General features: G+C 39.6%; 1 long non-coding RNA gene across 2 annotated transcripts in view; it reads left to right on the top strand.

Moving 5' to 3' along the window:
• The window catches only part of LOC108962587 (uncharacterized), a 260,018-nt gene extending 241,478 nt beyond the window's left edge, over positions 1-18,540 (top strand). Inside the window, exons 6-7 of one of the 2 annotated variants that reach the window (XR_003945588.2) lie at positions 6,714-6,798; positions 12,024-18,540. This is a non-coding gene — a long non-coding RNA (uncharacterized LOC108962587). Of the gene's footprint in view, positions 1-6,713; positions 6,799-9,691; positions 11,192-12,023 lie in introns of those variants that run through there. The other variant, XR_007776925.1, reaches the window with a different exon arrangement.
• Positions 18,541-24,231: the final 5,691 nt, after the last annotated feature.

Genomic DNA, 24,231 nt, shown 5'->3' with positions numbered 1-24,231 from the left:
ACCTCAAGGCTTCAGTTTAAAAATGCAGGTTAATCCTCCACAGCTTTCAGAAGCATTTCTGTAGCATGCTACTAATTAAGATAAGGTTACCATTTTAAGTTATACCAGGAATGCAATTATAGCTCTTACTAAGAACTGTAGCAATCAATTTTATACAAATTATTCAGACCTGGTAAGGTAGAATGCAGCTTTAATAGGACAAGAGAACACACTGTGGTTTTATTAAATATAATATAGATTTAAATTACTGCTGAATGTTGTACTGCTGTGCATTCAGCAGGAATCCATGTATCCCTTTCTAAAATATTTTCTTAGATAGGATTAATTCAAGAACTTTTTCCTCTTGTTTTCCATGTACAGTTTCTACTGATTGACTTTGATTTTGAAAAGGAGATGTTTAAATGGGTGTACTGTAGAAACTGGTGTAAAGGAGTGTGTGGTGTGCTTACCAAATGCTAAAATGTTGACATGTACAAATGGGTACAAGTTGGTGTCAGATGGCAATTTTTGACCTATGTAGCTTGTAGATATATGCATTTGTTGCAGATACTGTACACAGGGGATCAAATTCATCTCCAGTTTAGTTAAGGTAAGAAAAAAGTGGTCAGGTGAGTGTGCTTCATGTCCACCAAGCCCCCTCTGCAGTAAACAGGCTGGGAGGTTTCCCTGTCCTTGAATTTTGGCCAACCCTCAAAAAAGAAAAACAAAACAAAAAAAAAGTTAGTGTGTTTGTGGAAGAGCTAAAATTAACCATTTTCACCTTTTTTTTGATTATCATTAAGATATACCTGTTTCTGAGAAATCTTGTGCACCATAGATAGGCAAACTGTAAAAGTATGCTGTTGTGGAAGGATTTCACAGTGTTGTGCAAACAATACAGTGTTTTTATCTCTGCACCATGTCTTTCTGGCTCTGTTTTCCAAGCAGAGAATGATTGTCCTTTAGGTTTTCCTGAAACATTTTCATCTTTAACTCAATCACTTCTTATCTTGCTCTGGCTGCCTCTTTTTTTTTTTTTTTTTTTTTTTTTTTTTGTAGCTGTGCAGACTTGTGTTCCTTGAGTTATACTCATGTTTTACAGATGTCCTTTCCTACATTTGTAAAGGTGGACAGCATCAAACTGCAGTTAATCTTGAGTGCCTGTGTGGATTTAATCAATAATTTTAAAGTTCAAACATTAAAACAATGACTGTTTCTCAAGTGTGCTTAAAACCTTGGCAAATTCAGAAGAAAGCTTTATCTAAAAGGAAGCAGAACACATGAAATGTGGGTGAATTCACACTCCACCAGCCTTAATTCTCTGATGTAACAACTTAGTGATCTGTGCAGAGAATTGACTGTAAATAAAGATTAGAGGAAAAGTATTTATATAAATGCATTAGAATATTTCTTGTTTTACCTTTTTTCAAAGAGATGATTAAGATGGTTACTTTTCTAATTTAGAAGTCTTTTGTAAACGAAAATTTTTCCTTGGATTAGTCACTTTTTTCTCTTTAATATGTGCTAGAATTTTTTCAGTGAGAACTGCAGTCTTCTGTGGGGTGGGAAATTAAAACCTCTAACTTCTACCTCCAGCAGTTTTGCATGAGGCCATCCATTTCAAAAGAGCAATGTCTAATTAATTCTTTGCTAAAATCTTCAGCATGTGGGCCAAGAAGAAACATATTCAGATGTCTGTGTTCATTTGAGTCACAGTACTGTGCTTCCCAGAGCCTTTGTTATCCACAATTTTTATTATCTTAGCTGTACTTACCATCCCCACTGACCTGGAGCTAAGGCATTACTTCACTTCATGTTAGCATGGAAGATGCAGATATTACTCCTTAGTTTTGGGTTATGGTTTTCCTTTCAAATGAAACCATAACCCAGGGAACAAAAATTGCTTTTCAATCAGAAATCTTGCTAGGTTTGAAAGAAAGAAAACAGTAGTCGTTGTGGCTTTGCATTTAATTTTTTACCAGCATGTGTTACTCAGGTTTAACCTGAATGGGGACACAGCATCACATCCTTCTCCTCCTCTGGAGAGGGGTGTTTGTGGTATTCCTACTCTTTTAATGAGGAAAACCTTTGTTTTCATTTTGTTAGCACAGGAAGCTGGGACAGAGAAGTAGAGACCTTTGGGGCTGAAAAGGTGTCACTGGTCAAGCAAAGGCCCCTGAAAGAGCACAGGTAAAAATCTGTGGTACCTGCATCCATATGGATCAGTATGTGTATATACAGTATATGTTGGACAGTTAGTGATTGCAGCTTATAGCCAGACTCTGTAACAGAAGCACTCATTTTAATTTGGTTATCCTAACAAAAGGAATTGGTGCTAGGGGACCGTGGTTCAGCTGAGAGCTGATCTGCAGGATGGCCTGGTGTAGGCACAGCAAATGCCAACATGTCTCTCATTCTCCCCATTTGTTTAAAAATAGCAGGGGTTTGGTTTTGTTTTCTTTTCAGGATGGGTTGTTTTTGTTGTTTGTGGAGGTTTTTTTGTTGTTTTGGTTTAGGCTGATTTTGGGTTTTTAAGGGCTTTAAAAATGTAATTCTAGAAAAGAAAAGAATGTATCATTGTTACTCATTTTGAGACTAGTCTGTCTCCTGTCTGGCTGGTAACTCTGTCAAGAATTTAATGTTTGGAAAATATTTTCATGTTGCAGGCAAAAGCCCTTTTATCTTCAAAAAGTTGAAAAAAGGTAATATTTTTCTCTCAAAAGAAATTTGGTTTGCACACAGTACATAGGTGTCTTTGCAGTCACTCTCAGGATAAATGAAAAGGCTGTAGCATTACACATATCAAGATATTTTGCTGCCATGTGTAAAATTCAAATCTATTCAAGTTTGAAGAAGTTTTTTGTTGATTTAAGGAGGCCAAAGGCAGCAGCTTAATTGAGTATACTTTGTTGGAGAAGTACATACAGAAATAGGTGTCTTTTTAATTTAGGTAACGGGGTGAAGCTAGTTGGATTAAGAGGGCATAGTTTACTGTAAAAAACACCCCTGCTTTCATGGAGATTATCCTCTGTAGGCTGATGGCAGAAAGATTTTGTTTAGGATTCATGCCAATTAGACAATCATTGACACTAAAAATGAAAAACGCAAAGGATGCACTAAGGTGCTTTATGTTGTTTTCATTTCATTCTTAGTCTTGTTCAGGCTTATCCAGAGAAAGTTCATTAGCAGTGGTCATAGACCTTGTTAGTCCAACTGTAAGATTACAGGTGAAGGTTATTTTGGCATGCATAGAAGTAAAGGAATTTGTGTTTACAGAAGGAATTCCTCTCTGCTAAATTGGAGGAGGGTTGGCCTTCATTAGCCATAAAACATATATTGGCTGTACCATGGGTGGGTGTCAACTTCATTTATTGTTAAACTTAACAGTAAATTGTCAGGTTAGTTAAAATGTCTTCAACAAGATCTCTAAATATTTAACACTTTAAGTACTTAAAAATATCAGTGTCTGTTGGGCCCAAATCTGATGAATAGCAATATTTTCTAGTTTGGAGTCATGTTTTCTTAGATCATGCTTCACTGCCAACTGGTTTTGTTTTGAGATATTTTGAAATGCTTGAATGCTTGAAAGCATAGGATGAGATGCTAATGGTGAGCAAAACCAAAAATTCTACATCTGAATCTCTTAATGGTTCTTGGAGTCAGAGGGATTGACTCAACTTTTAAATGGCAGTTGAGTGCAGAGACATCTTCAAACGACTTCTTGGTCTGGATGTAAGACCAGGAAGCATCCAACCTGTTGGCTATAACTTTTTAAAGCTCTTTAAAGTTCTTCACAATTTGTATACAGTTAAACATGTCTCCAGTTCACAAGTTAATAATATGCATCTGAGGCTTTTATGTTGCTCAATCAGAATAACACCTGTAGTCCTGGCTCAGGAAAGGGTCTTTCCCAGCAAAGACGAGGGAAATAAGTGCTTCTGTCATACTGAAGGCAGTAGAATGTAAGCCAGAACTTATTACATGAGTCTAAATAGGTCTAATTTCAGGGCTTTTGAGGAAATACGCTTTTCTTCAGTTTATTCCTTGGACTGTCTTCATTTCTGATAATGATCAGTCTTCTCACCTTCTTTCCTAAGCTCTGCTCTACTTTGCTTTTAGTTTTTTCCCATGCCCCTGTCAGGAGGCTGTAGTTCTGTCATTAATAGTGCTTGCTTAATACAGTAGCACATGAGATGGGCTGCAAACACTTGTAAAAGTAATCAAAAGATTAGGGTTTACAGGTCAACTGAAATATGCCTCCAGTGACTTCTGTGTCTCAAATAATGCCCTAAATTATACCATTTATGATATTGCAACCACAGTGAAGTTAGAAGAACCTTTAGAAGGTTTTGGGCACAAATATTAAATGTGACAAACACCAGCAGTGTAATTGTTCCTCAGTAATGTGGATGTTTGCTCTGTCTCCACCTGTTTACAGTATTCAGTTTGGAATGCACTATGTTGTATTAACAATTTCTACACACTTCAGTTGTGGTTGTAAGTACTGCAGAACTTCAGCTTGGGGGCTTGGAGATGAAAATAAGCATACAAAACTTGTGAATAGTTAGGCAATGTTATAAACCTCACAGAAGGGCAGAAGGTGGGAAATTATGTCTACTAAAATAATGTTTAGAAGTTCAGATGTGAAACAAAAAGAAATGATAACCTTAGCAAATTTGAGTTTAAGCCTGAGGAGAAGCAAAAAGCAACAACCTGATGAACAAAATATATGGTTATACAGCTATAAATTCTGGCAACAATTCTTGTAATGTGTGTAATATTTTACAATGAAAATATCAATAGAAATGTTATGGTTTGAGGAGAACGACTCTTAGAAATGTCCAATATTATTTTACTCTACATTTATAAAATGAGGGAAAATAAAACCAAGTAGAGATGGGAATGAGGCTTGACAGAGTCAGAAGTAACAGTTAGAAAGTGGGTGGGAGAAAATGTTAATATTAAGTGATGTTACTGGCTCTTCTCCCTAACCATTTCAGACAGATACACACATTTCACTTACAATAGGCATGTCTTGTATGTATAAGTATATATGAAAACACACATATAATATGCAAAATTTATATATTTATATAGATATATGTATTAAAAAATGGTGAGGTTATATTTGAGTGTATTCATTGTACTGCCAAACAGCTGAGTGATGAGAGCATGAACCAGGGTTTGAATGTGTGGTTATTCTCACTTCAGTGTTATGCTTTTGGTTTCTGGAAGCAGTCTGTTGCACTTGCAGTTTGGACCTTAACCTTCTAACACTTTTGGAGATATGCCATACAATCTTTGTTTACAGTAACAAGCATGGAAAAACTGACTTCCTGACAGTAATGCTGAAGTCTAAGTTGAAACCACTCACAGGTGAAAAAACATAGCTCTTCCACTTTGAACTTGTAACGTGTTTGATGTAAAATACCCATCTAAAACTGGGCAGCCAGGGAAAGGAAACCAGTCTTTTGCCCAAGACCAAATATTAACTGCCTTGTCTGCAGTTTCACTAAGGATTTGGTTGTAATGTTTTCTGTGTGTTTTTCCTTGAGGAGCATAAAATTTAAAATTGTGCTCACCCTTCCTCTTCCTTCAAAACTGGTTTTTATATAGGTATGATATTAATTGGCCGAGCAGGTCATGGACTTGTAGCTCTTGTATGTGCAGCACTGATCTCCATGGAACCTCTTCATCACACAGCTTTTTCACAGGCAGGTAAAACACATTAGGGCTTGTAGGTCGGTTTGTATGCATTACAGAATCATCGACTAGTTTGGGTTGGAAGGGATCTTAGAGGGAACATCTATTTCCAACCCTCTGTGCCATGGGCAAGGACATCTTCTACTAGACAGGGTCACTCAAAGCCGCATCCAGGCTGGCCTTGAACACATCAGGGATGAGGCATCCACAGCTTCTCTTGCCAGCTTGCTCCAGTGCCTCACCATCCTCACAGTGGAGAACTGATAAACGCCACAACTTCCTGCCTTCCTGAAATTTGCATCACTTCTCCTAGTGTTCTATGTTCATTAACCCAATACTCACGACTGTGAGACTTAAAGAAAATTAGGGTAGTAGCATGAGGAATGTTCGTGTTCACATTACATTCTCTTCTTGAAGTTCTAGTTTACCTAACAAAGCAACAGTGTAGTTCTGGAGTCAAAATCAAAGTCGTGGTGCAGAATGAACACAAATCTAATGGAAGATGTATCACACAGTTCACTGGTCATGTTTTTGGTAATGTAGCTTAACTGATGTGTTTTGTAGCAATAAAATATTCCAGAATTATGTCATAGTAGTGTTATTTTGCACTTTCAAGAAAAGAAAAGGGAATTATAAGACCACTGAAAATTCAATGACAAGTGAGACAGTGAAACATTCTTGTTTTATGACAAGCTGTACATTTTAACACATGCTTCCATGTATTTTTTCAAATGTTATTTTATTTTACATCTTTACAATAAGTACAATCCTCTACAGTAATTTATTTCCCAATGTGTTTTACACTGGCACATACATTATGCCAGTTGCTTTTGAACTGTGAGGAGAGTTTGGCCCCAGGACTAACTTATCTGTTGGAAACAGTTTTTAGTAAGTTAGAAGAATAATGTAAATATTAATGTTAGGAAACTTTTACAAATGCAGAGAAACTTGTATGGTTTTTAGTGGCATTTGTCATTTGGTTGCATTTGCATCAATATATCACATTTTGCCCTATTTTTTTTCCCATCCAGGACTGCTGCTGAAGTGTTCTTTCCTACACAGTTTGCAGAAATTCAACTGGACAAGGCTAAAGTTACATAGACTCAGTCTTTTAAGGTATGTAGGTATTTTCCAGCATACAACAATTAAACATAGGTGAATCTAGAGAAAACATCACTCAAATTTTAAAGTTAGCATTTGTATTCACACTGGAAAGAGGGTCTCAAATATGACTAAAGAGCTGGCCAATACAAGCATGTGTGGCCAGTGCTGAAATACCTGAAACTTTGAGAGGGTAGCTGCAATAAACTGTCCATCAAACATCCATAGAAAATTGAATTAATTTGGGAAATTTTTCTAAGACTAGTATTGATGTCACTGACTAGTGAATTCAAATAAATTGTTCTGGTTTCAGATGACTGCAAGAGAAAAGTGCAGAACTGTGGTGCTTTACCAGTTTCTTGTCATGAACATCTCTGTGCTGCAAACACAGAAACACCATTTCCCTACGTTTTTTCACATTCATTCACTTAGATGGTCGAGGCAGACTCTAGTGTATTTTACTGAAAATTCTACTGAGAAAGTGGAGTCATGGTTATGTTTTAAGCTGTTTGGAAAACTAAAGTGTGTCCTTTTTTTATGAGGAGGTAGTTAGATCTCCTTTCCAGACACCCTACAGCTCAGCAAGAAGATAGCTTTGTAGAAACCCATCAAGTAGCAAAGTAGCTGTGATCACACAAGACTCCTCAAAAGATATATTACCTTACTGAAGAGGTACAATGTAGATAAATGGCTTTTGGGACTTGAGCTCTCAGATGACACTGACCTAAGTGTCTCTAAGCTATGGCATTGTGTGTCTAGCCATAGCCTGTGGTCACTAAACTTCTGCTGTGTGATGTGTAGGGCTCTTCATGCACTGGCCAGTAGCCAGGATGGCTCAGTGCTTAGACCCATGTGAAGCTCTGTGGTATTTGCTCACTGACATATGTTTGTTTTGATTTGAGTCCATAACGTTTGCACGCTTGAGGTTCACTTTGAGGTTTCAAGTTCAGTGAAACGTCAAGTTTTGCCTGGCTTTTGGGTTGAAACCTCAACCCTAATGATAATTCTTTCTCCATCTGCAGATTACAGAGAGAAAGGTAATTTTAAATTGAACCCCAAAGCTTGATTCTTGCTGAGAACCATTAAATATTTAACTAGACTGTTCCTTGAGATGATATGTTTCCATCAAATTAGCAACTCCACATTTTATTGATATATACACAAGTGTGCTAGTGGCATTCTACTCTAATTGAAAACGTAGCATTTCTCCAAGTTTCTGTTAATTTTCAGTTCCTGCTTCCTAGGTAGCACTGTTAGTGCTACTCAGGGGTGGCAACTGTTGAGTATAATAAGGAAAAACTTAAATTTATGATTGGTTCTGTTTTTTCTGCCCAGTCTCTGCAGTGCCTGTGCTATGCTTAATCAAGGTGAAGTTCTCCTTCCTTTGACTTCAGGAAGCAAGCGCCAAAGTGGAGCTCTTCCTAAAAGGAAAAATTGACACCTTAAATGTTTCCTTTTCCAAACCCTAAGTTTTGTTTTCAGTGACGTTCAATACATCACACATGCAGGGATCCATGTTTCATTTGAGCACCAAGCAGAAAATTAGCCATATAAAGGAGTATTTGGTTTAACAGCATCTGAAAATTACTCCACAAAATTCAGTAGCCTTTAAGCTCTCATGAAGTGAGATTATTTTGGGCTCTCTGTATATTACTCTGATTCTTCAAGTTCTTCTAGTGTCTACTCAGCTGCTGAATCTTTGCTCTGAAGCCTGTCCCCTGTGGACAGTTACAACAAATCCAACATAGCTCATGTATCCCTAAGGCAGCACAAAGCTGCACTAACATGGAACAGGATCTGTGATCAAATGTTTGAGAAGCAATCCTAAGAACATTTTTATTGATGACTTGTCAAGGCAGCATCCAAAACAATCCCAGTTCTTTTCACGTGTTTCAGTCCAAAAGCTTTCATGTGAACACAAACAGTAATGATCTCAACCCAAAATTCTTACCTGTACCCTCAGCTATTCTGTTTGGACAACTTCTGAGTTCCCCATTCTCTGGAGGGGAGAAAATATGCTGTGGAGCTAAATTGAGAAGGTCATATTAGACAGGTTATTTAAAATCTGCTACTGAATTACTTTGAGAGCTAACAACATCTAACAAAGTACTTATGTTAGAGATTTAAAGAGGGAAGAAAGGTCGTTACCCATGCTGTTAACAAAGCACTTATTGGGGAGTTTATCTGAAGTATAAGAATTAGGTTTGCAAGCACTATGTGCATAAGGCTGTCTCTCACATAAAGAAAGCCTTTTTTCATCTAAACTTTTCTGCATTTCTGAGGGAATTATGACTGGTCTTTCTCTTTGCAATTCTTGCCTCTTCCCCTTCCTCCCTCTTCACTGACATCTAACACAACTGTATATCTCTGGATCTTCCTTAAAAGTACATACATACAGTGTGCTTGCATAGGAGGTTTATCACAAAGTTATGGATATTTATTTATAGATACTCTAGAGCTTATTTTTCAGGTCTGATTGAAAAAATTGTGTCTTGTTTATTCTGAATAAACATCCTCTGTGTTGGCTCAGCCCTGATTCTGACTTCTGAGTGTAGTTTAGGTTTCATATGCAGGGGATCTTTGGGTTTTCTCCTGTTTCTTATGAGTAACACGTGGTAGAACACTGGAATTTTTATCAGGGAACTCACCAGCATTTTAGTGCTTTGGGTAATAGCTGAAATGGCAGCATCTGGAGATAAAATGATAATCATGTGGTAACAATTTGGAAGTGCTATTAATCTGAGCTGAACTTGGTTAAATTAATATGAAAAGCCCCTTCATTCCTTAGCACCTTCCCTGTGCTTTCAGTGGCAGATCTAGGAAAATGTATGCAATTCAGCAGTGCTGTGAAAGCTGCCTATATAATAAATTCAGGATGAACATTTATTTCCTGCATTTATTTTCCCAGGGAGGGAGGTCAGCACTGGAAAAGGTTATGGAATCTCCGCCTCTGAGAGTTTTCAGGATGAAGTTGCATCTGACCTGATGTAGTGTTGATGATATCCAGGGGTTTCACTAAGTTACCTCCAGATGACCATTCCAACATATTCCTAAATCATACAGATAAATGAGCTACTGGTATCAAGTGGGAAAGTCCATCGACTCACAGATTTACAAACTAATGCAGCTCTGTCGTAGAAATGAATGAGAACAGACTAGAAACCATTCAGAGCCATGCTGTTAAAATTGTTGTAGGTTAAAAACAATGGGATTGGTCACCAGGACAGCTCCTCTCATCTTGTTATCCAAAGCCCTGAAGATACATATTTTGCTGGACTCAGTTCCTGCCTCAGTAATGTTTATATTTTGGACTGAGAAAGTAATCCATAACCCGGATTCTCCATATTAACTGACATAGCATCTGAAATATATATAAAGTATTATATTGATTAGCTGCAGTCAGAGTTTGGGTATACCTCTACTGTTTTCCGTCAAAGAATTGCCAGTGCTGAAATTATGAACCCCACAGGTGAAAATGCCCTCAAATGACTGTGGTAATCTTGTGATTTCTGTACATGCAGTCCTGCGCCTCTCCCAAACACATTGTTGAAGCTGAATGCTACTACTGGATTTTACGTGGAATTTAGGCAATTCCTAGGTGCAGCCCATTGCAAAACCTCTTTCTGAGAGGAGCCAATGAGAACAAGCTACAACTGCCTTGTGCAAATTTTTGCAATCTGCTATTGCGTGAGCAGTTGGGGAGGTTGAAATCAGCTCAAAAGAGCACTTGGGTTTTGCTCCGATTGCACTTTCCTGTGTAAGGGTTAAGCGTGTCTCTTCTGGGGGAATTCTGCGCTTCATCACCATTATGTAACTTCAGAGACTGAAATGGGATCCTGTGCAAAGCTGCTGTGCGGAATCACGGCAGCTCCCGTCCTATATTTCCCCGACACCGTGTACAGTTTCAGTGTTAAGAGCCAGGGAGCGCAGCATTGCGAGGTGGTGCCCAGCTTTTGCGAACAAAGGGGACGGAAGACTCTGTGCCACCTGCTCTGTCACTTGAACAAATGTTAGGCATATAACAAGCTACAAACCGCTAACTGTTTGTTGGATGATAACTTTGTGATCAGCAATTCCATCGATCATCAAGGTCAGCTTCCCTGCTTTTGTTTCTCGAGCGAACCAGTCCCTCGGTTCCATGCTCCTATAGGCAAGATGGTAAAGCAGCCAAGGATGTTAACTGCTTGGTGCCCTGACAGTAAACAGCATTGCAGAGCTGCACGCTCTCCTTCGGCGGCTGACAGAGGTGCCCAGATGTTTCTGCGTTAAACAGGGTGGCACAACACCTCTGCAGGGATTGGCAGGCAAGAATGTTTGCTTCTTGGCTTGGACTGAAAGCTTTTGAGTCGGCAGTGTGAGGAAAATGTTGCCACCATCCGCAAACCGGAGAGAGCCCTGTTGTGTCCATATATGAAAAAGAGGAAAAAACTCTTCTGCTCATTTTTTTCTGATTATTTTGTGGGCTGTGAATTTACTAAAATTACCGGTTAAGGAAACGGTGAATGCCTCTGTGTTTCTTGCTGTAGTTGCTCATTGAGTGAGGGGCTGAGTGGGAAAAGTAGTAGTCTTGGCAAACAGCATATTAGTCTCAAATAAATTATTCAGAATGCGGGTTTGGATACAGATTGCAGGGAACGATAATGGAGATGGTTTTCTGAGTCTGTTCATGTTAGGGAGACATGGAGTATGCTTTTCAGGAATTCACTTAAGAGCAATCAGTTTAGAATAATGTAGCCTGGAAGTAATATTGCTGCCATCCAGCTAGTGTCTGTGGAACAGCATTCTCCTGCCTTCTGAAGCATTGGCATTGAAGATGGATAGATATGGAGATATTTATATTATGAGCTGCTGCCTTTTTAAATTTTAAAATTTTTTTAAAGGGAATTTCGTTCTCACCACTAGAGAGGGGCATGTTTTGGTTGAGATATTCCTCCCCCCCCTGCTCCGAGTGAAATACTGGACCACATCAGCATCCGATTTGGGTGCGTCATGTGGTTTCTCATGTGATGCTGGTCTCACTGCGCTTTGGAGAGTGAGCCTTTGTGACTCCGCACTCTTGGACAGTAGCATCCAGCAACATAGGATACTTTGGGGAGGGAAAGGAAAAGAGGCAGCCTCCCAGAAATGCCCGAATGCCCAGAAAAATAAAGTTACGACAATTTGTTATAGTTATTGTTTCTTCTTAACTGTTTTGGCTTTTATTTTTAATTCTGGGTCTTCCCTTTTCTCCGTTCCTTCAGGCAGAAAGCTGCACCGTTTGGAAGAAGCAAGACAGTCTTTCCTCACAGCTACGATGCTGCACCGCTTTCGACAGAACCTGCTTTTCCCTCCATTTACCTGGGCGGCTGCTGCTCTTTCTGCTGCTGCTGGGGCTGCTGCAGTCTTGCTGCCTGCGCTTCGCCCTGGCTTGGCTGACTCGAAACTCTCTCGTCTGCACATTGCTAAGGAAGAAGAGCGATGGAGCCGCGGATTTTTTTTTTATTGGTTCTTGAAGCCAAGGGTTGCAATATGTGATGATTTTGGAGTTTTCTGTGGCGGGGCGGAGGGAGGAGAAAGGAAGGGTGTTAATCTAGGATAGGGTGGGTGAAAGCTTAAAGAAATATTATGTAAAGTAATCCAGTGCTCGACAAGGGCATCAGCAACAAGAATCCAGCCTCTGCTGCTCCAGAGGATTAACATGGGGAAGTCACAGTGCTGCAGTCGGGTTTCACCTCAGTGTTGTGCTGGAGATGGATAAATAAGGTATCGGTTGCATCTGCCTGTTAAGGCAAAGCCAAGGGAGAAGGAGAGAGCGAGTGAATGCAAATGCAAAGGAAGAAGAAACGCTCTGTGCCGTTTGTCTGATTCTGTGGATTCTCACTGCAGAGAGGATGGCTTGATTAACAAAGCAACGTATGGACCGAGGGACTGTAAATTGTAGCTTGAGCATTCCTGGTGCTGTCAGGGAGTGAACTGATGAGTTAGGTGGCTGCAGGAATATCCCCAGGGAAAACAGCAGCCTCGCACTCTGTGTGTATATATCTGTGTATGTACGTGCTTTTGTGTGTGTGAGCTTGTATAGAAATGAAAGAAAGACATTTCTGACCAATTTACAGAGGACGTTTGTGAGTTTGCTGGGTCAGACTCAATTGCAGCTTGCATTTTCAGCTCTAGCTCTACACCCATTTCCTGACTGAGGTGGCACTTTGTGAAAACAGATGGTAGGCAGTATTCTTTTAAGAAATGTGAAAGCAGATCCTTTGCGCTTAACACCTTGAAGCACTGAGTCTTCTGCACTGTGCTGAGAGAAACCGTGAGGTTTCATTTTCTCTGTCTTAAAATCTCTATAAACACAGCTGTATTCAGTATGGTGAAAAATTCTATACTGTAAATAGAAATGTGATCAATCTAATCAAAATAAATGCATCCCAGATGAGTTCTAGACCAGCTGGCTACCACAGTCATCAGATGGCTAAATCCTCAACTGAGCATTTGTATTCAGTGTTATACTTGCATCTTTTTGTTTTTTCTTTTTTTTCTTAGATTTTCAAATTCAGTCTCTAATTGAAAAGGATTCTTCATATATTGAGAAAAGCCAATGTTTCCATTTGGCACTTGACTTCTGTGAAATGCAGCTGGGTGTATTTTTTATTGTGGAATCTGCTTGGGGTGGTTTTAGAGCAGGTAGACTTGTCACAGCACAGGCATATTTCATTTGGTAGGTATTTCTTTTGGCCATATCTAAACAATGCAGAAACAGGGAGAACAAGCACTGCACTCAGCCAGCAGGGCTTGGCATGGATTCTAGCAGCTGCCTATCGAGAAAGACGGGGTTTTTTCCTTTCCTTTTTTCCCTTTTATACAAAGCCATAGACCATAATGTCATACTAAAATGTCTATGAGGGGATTTCCCAATAGTCATGGCGAGCTACCCTGCAAGACCCCCGTCTGGTCCTTCCACTATTTGTTCCCCAGCCTACAAAGGCAGCCCTGTGTGTCGAATTGTATTTAGCCAGCTGTTGGACAACATTCTTGTGCTGGGGGCTAAGGAGTCTTATTACTCCCAAACTGTAGTTTTCTGTTTGCTTAAAGAAAAACAACTTTGGCAATACAGCAGGCTCTGCAAAAGAGTTTGTGCCGCTCCTATACCTTTCTGAATCTGTTGTGTGCCTCTAACTCAGGCAGCTTAAAGCAAGCAAGGAGGGAGGAGGAGAGACTCTGAACTTGCAGTTTCAAAGCTGCAGAGATGAGCAAAATGTCAGCAGCTTGTAATTAGGAGCCCACGGTTACGTCAGTGACTGTATCTCTCCAGGAACTGCTATGAGATGTGCACCACAAAGCAAAGGAAGACTCCTATAACCTGGTTAAAAAGCCTGGCTCAAACAAGAAAGAGCAAAATGGATTAATGAATCTGCTGTGTTCCCAAGTCAGATGTGGATGGATTACATGCCCAAGGTTTGCTGAATTCTGCAGCAGTGAAGACTGAATTATGGCATGCATTCACCAAAAGCGCAAATCCTTCAGGAATAAATGCAGATGAGCAGTATATCCTTGAAAATTTCTTTCCTAGCTCTGTCCTGTACAGGCAGCTGCATGGCATGGAGGCATGCTCTGAAGGAAGAGACCAGCGAGCTGCACAAAGGAAAGGAAGGGTGCAATTAGACACAAAGCAAGCCTGCTGAAATTCTGTTCTGGCATTACAGATTTGATACTGAAATACCACCCCAGAGGAGACTGGGCTGGGCTCTGGTGTGGTTTATATTAAGGCTTCTCTGGTTAAGAGTGAGGGGGGAGGGGACAGGGCTTCCTGCAGCATCTTGCAGCCATGCAGAATTCCCCAGGGCTGTGGGAAGTGGGAGGGATGGATGTGCTCTTAAAGGCACATGCCCAGATCCTGGCAAGGGGCTTTCTGACCTCTGCAATTATTTTTAGGTCTGTGAAGGCAACTCAGCAGTGCTTAAGCAGTGAGATTGCAGGGGGTGTTTAATCTGCTGCGACTGGCCCTTCTCTGTGTCATGGCTGGCAGAGGTTTATAGGGCTTTTGTCAATACCCCTCCACCACGTCCAGCACGCATGTCTGTCACTGCTCCCAAAGACCAGTTACTGGAGGTCTGGTGTGGTTCCCTGCTCCCAGCAGAAGTCACTTGCAGTTCAGCTCTGTTGTAGTTGCTCTTTAATTTACCAGGATAGGTAGATTGAATTATTCAAGCAGTGGGGGTGGGTGGTTTTTGGTTTGGATTTGGTTTGGGCTTTTTTTTTTTTTTTTTTGGACTGTGAACACAGATTTGTAGGAGGAGGTGACTCTGTATATTAAACCAATAGCTCTTTGAATTGTGTGTAGTATAATTTAAATATACTTACTTTAATTAATCGAAGGTTACAAAAGCTGGCATTGTCTGGGGCTGTTTAATTTACATCTTAGGTTTAGTCAATGAGCATAACCTGCCTGATTAGAATAGCATATTCTGCACAGCCAACAGGGTGGAAGGCATTATTTTGTTTGCGTTAGCTCAAACAGCTGGTCATTAATGCAGGCCCCATCTCCAGAGTGAAGTGCTAGTGGACATGAATGGCTGCCTGATTAATGCTGCCCCTCGACGGGTCCTTCATCCAGCAGCGATGCTCGCAGCAGAATAATGCAGCGGGGTTTGATTGCGCTCTAACGGGGCAGTGTGTCATTGTGTCACCGAGCCATCGGGGTTATTATGGGCTGGGGCAGACAGACGGGACACTGGGGTTACTAGACCGTGGCATTTTTAGAAATGCAGGGCTGACCTACTTAGAGTTATTCTTGCTGGCTGGCAGCTGCCTGGTGCGGGGCTCCCCCGGATAGGCTGCGGCTGTTGCTAGGGGGAATTAGCATGAATTTTTCCACATACAGACTCAGTGATTGAATGATAAAAGCTGACTGGAATTAAAGAGATTCGGTTCAGTATTATGCAGATTTATCTCCCTCATTTTTTTTTTCTCTCTGTCAAATGCATAAAAAGGAGCAGAAAACAGTTTGTTTCCATTTATTTTTGACCTATTTTTTTTTTTTTCCAGGGGAGGGCAGAAGTGTTGTGAGGTCATAATTTAATATTTAGGCTGCTGAAATGATATGATAGTGGGAATGCATCTTTAATGTATGGAAGATTAAAATGCTGCCTCTCTGGAAGGGAATGAAATGAATATATTTTGTATATATTTTACGTTCTGGTCAGGCTGCCACCTCTTTTTATTTGAAGCCATGTCAGATTCTTTCATCTGGAAAGGGGAAATATATACCAGGTTTTATTGCATAACATTATCTTAGCTATTTTTAGCTATCTGTACTTCAAAAAATTAGTCCTATTTATGCCAGTGGATGAAATTAATCCCCAGGCTATGCCTTATGTATGTGGAGACAGATGCCCAGGGTAGCTGCAGTGTTGTGTGTCATATTCAGCTGAAAAGGTGTTTACATACTCCAGGCTTATCAGCACTGCATACCTAGCAGAGTGCTGGTGCCTGACATATAATCAGATCAATTAGAGAACTCTTCAGGATTTTGGAGCATTTATGAGGCCCTGGCTTGAAGCTGGAATCTCTAGATGGCCTTCTTTTATTTATCTACATCTGCCTAAAACAGTGTTATCTCTTCACAGAACTCTGTGCTCCCTTAGGAAGCAAATAAAAACAATACTCAGTGAAGAATCCTTTGATGTAATCATGAATATTTCCTTTGTTATTATCACTAATTATAGAAGATCTTTGTTTAAACCGTTATTTCCCTCTGTGTGATCTTTTGCCATGCAAAGAATTTCCAATTTAGTACTTATAATTTAAAGTTAAATATTCATGGCAATGCATCATGACATCACACTCAAAGAAGTGGGAATTTTCAAAATATGAGACAGTGGGGGATGGGAGAGAAGGGCCCACATGCCTTTGGAATTGCAAAATAAAAAATGGGACTCAGTGCTGAAAAGTAGTGAACTCATTTTTGTCTGAAACAGTTTGATTTCAAATATTTGGATGAATTAGACACCTTTTAGAGGGGTGTGAACAGCTTGCACATCTGAGGTACCTTTTAGAGGAGTGTGAGCTGCCTGTGCATGTCTCTGCATAGCTAGCTGCTTCCCTGGACCCAGAGCTGTCCTGCCTTGGCCCCTGGAATTTATTGGGAAGGTAAAAAAAAAAAAAAAGAAACCAGAAATGGAGACATGAATTTGAATGCATTTTGTGGCTAAGGCAAAGCATTCAGTTCCTACAGATTTGAATTTCCTATGTCTTTTACCCGGCATTGATTCATTACTGAAACTCCCACCACTTTCTTCTCTGCTCCTTCCTGACAGTCTCATGGAACGACAGATTTTTGGAGAAGTGAAAGTGAGGGTGGGCACTATTTGAAGCCTACTAATTGTGTTTGCTTTGTCTGTACTTGGAGGTTAATCCAGAAAGTTTTGGTCCCACTTCCCTCAGCAGTATTGTGTTGATCAAAATCTGATGTCCTGCTCCACTTTCCTGTAGGATGCTGCAGGATGCTAGGCAGCAGACAGCCTTTGTCTACAGCTGTCTCTTGAGGTTCTTGCCCTGTTTGGTTGTAGCCAGTTGTAGTTTCATCCAGTTCACCTGGGATATTAGCTGACTTGAGCTTCAGCAAGTCAAAATAAGTATGCAATACCATATTAATGCAGTGGCTCATTTTCTAGAAAAAAGAATCTATGTTTGGTATATTCGTGCTAAAAAAGAGGAGTTCAAAGAAAAGCAACAAACAAGGTACAGCACATACTCTCGGAAAAGAGTTGTGTCCTTGCTGTTTATCTGGATTTCAACACACTGATTGTTTATAACAAACATCATATCAGACAGTTTAACAAACCATCAAGTGACATATTTAATATAAAAAATATAGTGCACCAGAAATTGTATTCAATGTAAAGTTGCCCTGCTGAAAGTCTCTTTGATGAGAATTTTTCCAAACAATTGAATATGTGAATGATGTGATCATAATACTTTGGGTAATTATGAGTAGCAGAAATTTGGAGTTAATGAAACAAACCAAAAATCTGAGCTCTGTGTGTGTGTATAATGCATAAGAAACAGTATGCCAGAGGAGTTTGAAATACATGTCTGTGTTGAAAATATTGTCAGTTGTGCACATTCTTTTGAAAAACCCACGTTAATCACTTTCTGATGATCTCTGAGGCTTCTATTCTTGCTACAACTTTCACCTCCTACCTTGAAGTTTCTTACCTACAAAAGCTTGTGTTGTATTTTTCAACATTCCTGTACTGTGACCTCTCCTGTGAGTTATGAAAGATCTATTATGCTGAGTCTCATGCTCTAGGGTGGCTAAGTGAATGCTGATTTACTGAGAGCATATGCAGGCAATATTTTTTTTTTCCCATCAAAATATCCAGAAACCTGCCTCCATTTGCAGCTGTGAGGTGGCTGTACTGATGGGTCTATTCCTGACATCAAAGTCTAGGCCAGTCATGGATTTGCTGAGCATTTTGTGATTTTATGGCAACTTTCTGTTTTTCTGAAAATGATCAGAGGATACAGGATATAGAGCAACTCATCTAGATTCCTGTGCCACAAGGAGTGAGTTGACTCCCGGCCTTCACCTCCTGCAGGGCCATACAGATCAGTTCTTATGTAGCAAATGTGTTTCAGTTCCAATTTCAAACCAAAAATACAAGGAATTGTCTCATATTTCTCAAAAGACTGGCAGTTAGCACATTCCTTTTATAGCAATGCAGTAGGGAATACAAATGTTTAACAAAATAAAATAATCCCTACAAGATTTTTTTTCTGTGATCCATTAACAAGGAAACAAATTCTGTAACAAATGCTCCTGTAACAGGAGCAGCATTATTGCGGCTCCCACGTTCCAGCTCTTCCTGCATCCATGCACGTGTGTGCCAGTGCACTGAGAATTGCTGCATACATGTAGTGTGTGGGTGTGTACAGCATAACTTACACAAACACAGCACTGAAGCATATAGCATGCAATCACAGTTGTCTCAGAGTAGCACCAAACCTGTGCCTCTCCATATATGATGTTGTTTTTTCTGTAATGAAAAAGGGCTTGAGATAAACTGTAGGCAGTTCTGCTGTGTAGCACCAGCCATTGTGTTAATGCTATCATCCCATTCAACACCAGCAAGGACAAAAAAAAAAAAAAAAAAAAAATCATGTTAATATGTGATAGAAAGGTAGCAAAAAAGGGTAGTGTGGTGAAAAATGGGGTGTACCTAGATAGCTGTGTTTCATAACCACTTGTGCCACTGTAGAAATGTAAAATGAAATGTATGATGGGCTGTTTAAGACAGAGAGATATTTTAAATTATTGCTAATTCTTCCCTCCTGCTCTTAGGCCACACCTACTTCAAAAGTGAATCCAGACTCAGATCTTGACAGAGATCGTGACCCTGTTGAAACCAATGGCTGTTTTATTCTGGAATTCGGTTGGGTCAGGCTTTCATCTCTTGTATTTTCCCCTGAACTTGACTTTTTTTCTATACTCTTCCTCCAAAGTGTGGTGTTTCTGTTTCTACTTTTTTTTCCCTCTCTGATCCTCTGAACATTCTTTGAAAGGTTATTTTTTTGTTGAGCAATTTACTATAAATTTGCTCTGGAGTAGAAAAAAATGTGGGGAAATATCACTTCCCTCCTGAGCTAGTAAAGTAGCGTTGCAGTGAGTCTCAATAATTATGTTTTTCTGAATACTCCTGCTTTCATCATAAAATGTCTTTAGTTTTTAATGAAAGGGAACAGGCAGTGAACAAAACAAATATGCCAAGGAGAACCTGGTCTCTTAACAGGCAGCAGAAACTTGGGTAATGAGATGGCTGGTGTCTTGACCTGCAAAGCTGGGGCTCTTAGAAATGTCGAGGGAGGCAGAACGCAACAATCTCAAACAATAAATGCTTTCTAGCTCCCTAGCCACTTGTGCTGTTATCATCATTAAGGTTAACAGTGAATTCATTTATCTTTTTTTTTTTCTGACACTTTAGTGTTGCATAAACAATAGTCACACCAATATTCAAAGAAATTGTTCATACGGAGGCAGGTATACCACAGCTATGTCAGTTATGTCTGGGTTTGCCTTGTTTTTCTTTGTTATATACAGACACAGTAATTGGGCTCTTTTGAGGTCAAAATGTTTTTGATTTTTCAGAGCTGGAGACATTTGAAATAATGGCAGTTAGTAGAGGACTTTGGAGATAGATTTTTGTGCAGTATTTTGTCTGCAGAAAACATGCAGGATGGAGGAGGTGGCGCATGGTGCTGCAGACTCGATACAGTTATGATTGAAACAAATGGCTGGTGAGATTTGATGCAAATCTCCTGCTCATGACCTCTGCAGATGGCACTATATTACAGATCTCAGCTGCAATTCCTGCTAACACACACATACACTGTGTTAGCTGAACTATGTTGGTGTGTCATCTCCAGCATCTCTTCATATTACTCCTTTAAAACTAAAAGCTAAAATTGTTTGCAACTGCAGATGAGATCACAAGTTCCAGTCTTTCTTTCTTCACCTTGACATGGCTGGTAAGATTATGCACCTTTGTGAATTTTCTGAATATATCCCTTTTATAAATAAGCAGAAGTTCCAGCACACTTTAGTGCCCCATTTGCTGTGTAACAGCCCATGGATCTTCTTTCCATCAAGAGTTTTATGTTAAAAGCCAGGGAATCACACACTTGCCTTCAAATTTGACTTTGGTTCCTTGGCATGATACTCCCCAAGATTTTTGTGATTGTGATTGCGAAGAATTACTTGCAAATGTTAAAAATAACCTCCTCTGGTGCCTACATTTGTATTACCTGTTCCCATTTGATATGAATTTAGCTGAATATGAGACATGAAGATTAAATCTGATTCAAGTCATCTGAAATGTTTTATTTCCCTTATTTTATGAGAATATTCCTATTTATTTTAGAAGCAAGTGAATGGCAGGCCAAAGAGCCCAAATGAACAGATGATGTTTGATTTCACAAACCAGGTATTCGTGTTATGATGCATTCCTAAGAAGCAGGACAGGGCGCTGTGCAGATCAACTTGGTTGTGTGTTTTCAAACAGCAGATCATTCAAAATCAGGGCTATAGGGTCAAGTGAAATCCTGGCCCTGGTGGAACATTGGAGAGCTGGGTTAAATGGGGCACTCCCACTTCAAAGGGAGTCTCCAAAGTTTCAAGTACTGCCAGCATTTGGTTCCTTTCTTTGCTCAGCCCAACTGATGCTCTTTTCAGCTACTTGGCAACTGTAAAGAGAGGCAATGCCCTTTATTTAAACAGCTTTCCCCCATAAACCTTGGCTTCTTGTTAACCTTAGGTAGTCCTGGGTGTCTCATACTAGTATGGACTATAACAGGAATTTGAACCATGCAAAAAAATGGTTTTTTGGCAGCCAGGATTTTGGAGCAACACTGCTGTGTAGTTGAAGATTTCTGGATGAATTGGACATTTCTGTTGCAGAGCATGTTAGAAGAAATGCACAGCTGTCTGAAGTTTTGGCAGTATTCCTGTGCTGCATAATGATGGAAGCCAATAAATTGGTTAAAGCTGTGAAATTTTCCTACTCCATGGGTCTGCAACCAGGAAAAAACACCCTCTGTTCATCCACCAGATTCAGTTCTGCACAGGCTCTTCAGAGTTTACATCTTAGGTTGTCACACCTATTGCATGCAAATATTTTTAAACATTCAGTTCATTTTGTCATTGAGCCATGAGGACTTAACATCCATGATGATTTGTGAGGTCTTTGATTATTGCTGGATTCTAGATGGTACCCATGCCTTCCTGATAGCCACTAGTTTATAATTTAATGTAAGCCTTCACATATGCATTTTTTTAGAAAGGATGAAATGGATTTTTGTCACTCCTTAATCCAACGTCAAAGGGTAGAAAATGCAAGGTTTTTTTCTGTGTGAGCTGGATGGACATCAGAGACTCTTCTCTCTCTTTGGGTCTCACAATCCTGCTTTGAAATGTCTTTTAAAGAGATGAAAAGGGTGTAGTTGCAGCTTTAAAACCAAGAACTTTGCACATTACTGAAATAAATAGTTCTCCCTTTTATTTTGGAGTCCACATTGAGATAATACGCAGAAGCAAAAAATCCATGGTAGACTTTTATTTAATTTTTTTCCTTACATCCCAGCCCCTCCCTCCTAAATTTATTTTTTGGGGTCTGGAAAGGAAAGCATACTGAAAAGCCCCAGTGAATTGATGTGTGAAATTGAAGGTGTTGCTCACTCTTATGATCGAGCCACCGTGCCCTTTGACAGGGCTAACATTATAAGAAATATATTGGAAAACATGTACCTAAGTATGAAAAATTCCTTAAATTCAGGGTGTGTTCATACAAAGTGAAGTTTCTACAGTGTGGAAATCATTAAACCTGATCCAGAAAAAATGCGAGGTGCCCCAGCCATTGAGATGTGAATCTCTTTAATCCGCACAAGCATTAGAAAAATCTGAAACATGTGAAAGTTCAAAAGCAGCAAAGCCATTACATGACTTCTTATTCATTTCTCAAATATTGTAACTTTCTATTGAACTGTAAAAAGACTTTTTCTTATGTTTTTTTTTTCTTTTCATAAGCAGTAGATCAGTCACTCACTAATGTGTTACTGCACATTGTGAATCTGAAAGTTTCACTTGGTTATATCTACTTGGATATAAATTTTTGATTTATTTTAGAGCATTTTATGTAGCATTTCAGTGGTTGATAACTTGCAGCTTTTCAGCAGCTGCTGTTAGGGAGGGGGAAAAGGGCATGACTGAGTTCATTTTTTAATTTTTGTTTAAGATCTCAAACAATTTCACAGTACATTTTGAGGTAACTTTAATGATTAGCTCTAACTTTGCATTATATGAATGCATGCTAATTAAAAACCAAACCAAGAAAAAAATCTTAACAAAACTAAAGCAACACAAAATTATTTTTTTCATCTTAGCTTGGCATCTCTGAAGTGAACCAAGAGAAGCTTCAAATCCAGTGAAAACTTCAGAGAAAACAGTAAATTACTATTTGCAAAAGGACAGACTTGGTTGGTAACAGAAATGCTTAGCCCAAGGATTTCCCACTGCTAAAGGTCACACATGTCTAACTCCAAGGGCCAGAATAGTTATGCCTGGGCCCAGGCTGTGTCCCTTCTGCTCCTGTAGCCAAACCTTCTGCAGAGGCTTGGGCAGTTTGACAGATCTGGCTTTCCCTCTCTGGGAATATTGAATTGTTTTGCATCTGCAATTGTAACATTAGGCTCACTTTTGACCCTTTTGCCCTTTCTGTGGTCAGTTATACAGCCCTAAAGTTTTCAAATAGTTGTCTCTCACTGGGGTATGACTCGTGCTTTGGGCTGTTTGCTTAAATGCAGTACTTGTTGAGATAAAGCTGCTGGGAAAGGGAGAGAGTCCCATATGCCTGATGGTTTTGTTCTAGGAGCTGCCAGGGATGTACTGTTACACTGCAGTGCCTGAAACAATAATAGATCTTCACATATAGGATAGCAGGTTTTCTTTAGGGTAAAAAAGAATAGAGAGAGTCACATTGATTTGAAAATCAGCCAAAAATTTTTGTCAGTGAAACTCCTGTGAGAAGGGAGTGTAATTACTAGAACCAGTTGGGGTTGGATTTTAAAATGGCAGGCAACTGTAGAATCTTACAAAGAGAATTTTTGAGTCCTTTTACCACAAAAAAAACTTTTAAAAGACAGGGAGAGGCTTGTTTTCCACATAAAAATAGTTGGCAACCTGACTTCCATTGACTTGCCAAAAGATGTATCGGGGGGCTGAGGCAACCCACTAATTTCTGAGGTAGTGAAGAAGAAAGGTAAAAGTGGGCTAGAGATAGGAGCAACTGCGTGAGCAGAGGGAAAGGTCAGCTGAGAACTCTGGGATCTCTAGAGGACACCACATTCTCAAGCAATATTCTGCATTTAGAGTTATAAAACCTAAGTAAAACAAATGTCTCAAACCTGTGCCAGGACCTGAAGAGTTTGAAGGTAAACATTAGATAAGAATTAGCTGTATTCATTCTGTCCTTTGCTGCCAAGGCCTCACAGCACAACAAAGGACTATTGATCAAAAAGGTCATGTAGAAGAGGGCAGGGTTTGAAGAAACTGAATTTGAAAAAAAAAATCCCAAATGAGACAAATACAAAAATAGCAACTCAGAGATGAATGGAGTTCTGTACATCGGATATTTCTCACATGCATTCATCTGTCTGCACAGATATAGTGAACATCTATCATTTTCTTGGTTTGCACAGTGACATCCCCCTAAAGTGTCCAGAGCCTGAATTGGTGAGTATTACATGTATCCCTCTAAATGGAGTAGAAAAAGAAGCAAAAGCAAACATGGTCTTGTTCTTGGGTTTTCCTCTTGGTGCTCTACAAAGATGCTTAAGGCTGCTCACATGCAAAGTGGTAGCCAGTGGTGACTGACCTATTATTGAAGTATTTAGGATTCCCATAGTAGCAGCAGCAGC

Source organism: Serinus canaria, chromosome 2, assembly GCF_022539315.1.
Source record: "Serinus canaria isolate serCan28SL12 chromosome 2, serCan2020, whole genome shotgun sequence".
Taxonomy (NCBI): domain Eukaryota; kingdom Metazoa; phylum Chordata; class Aves; order Passeriformes; family Fringillidae; genus Serinus; species Serinus canaria.
This window is presented reverse-complemented; position numbering and strand designations above follow the sequence as displayed.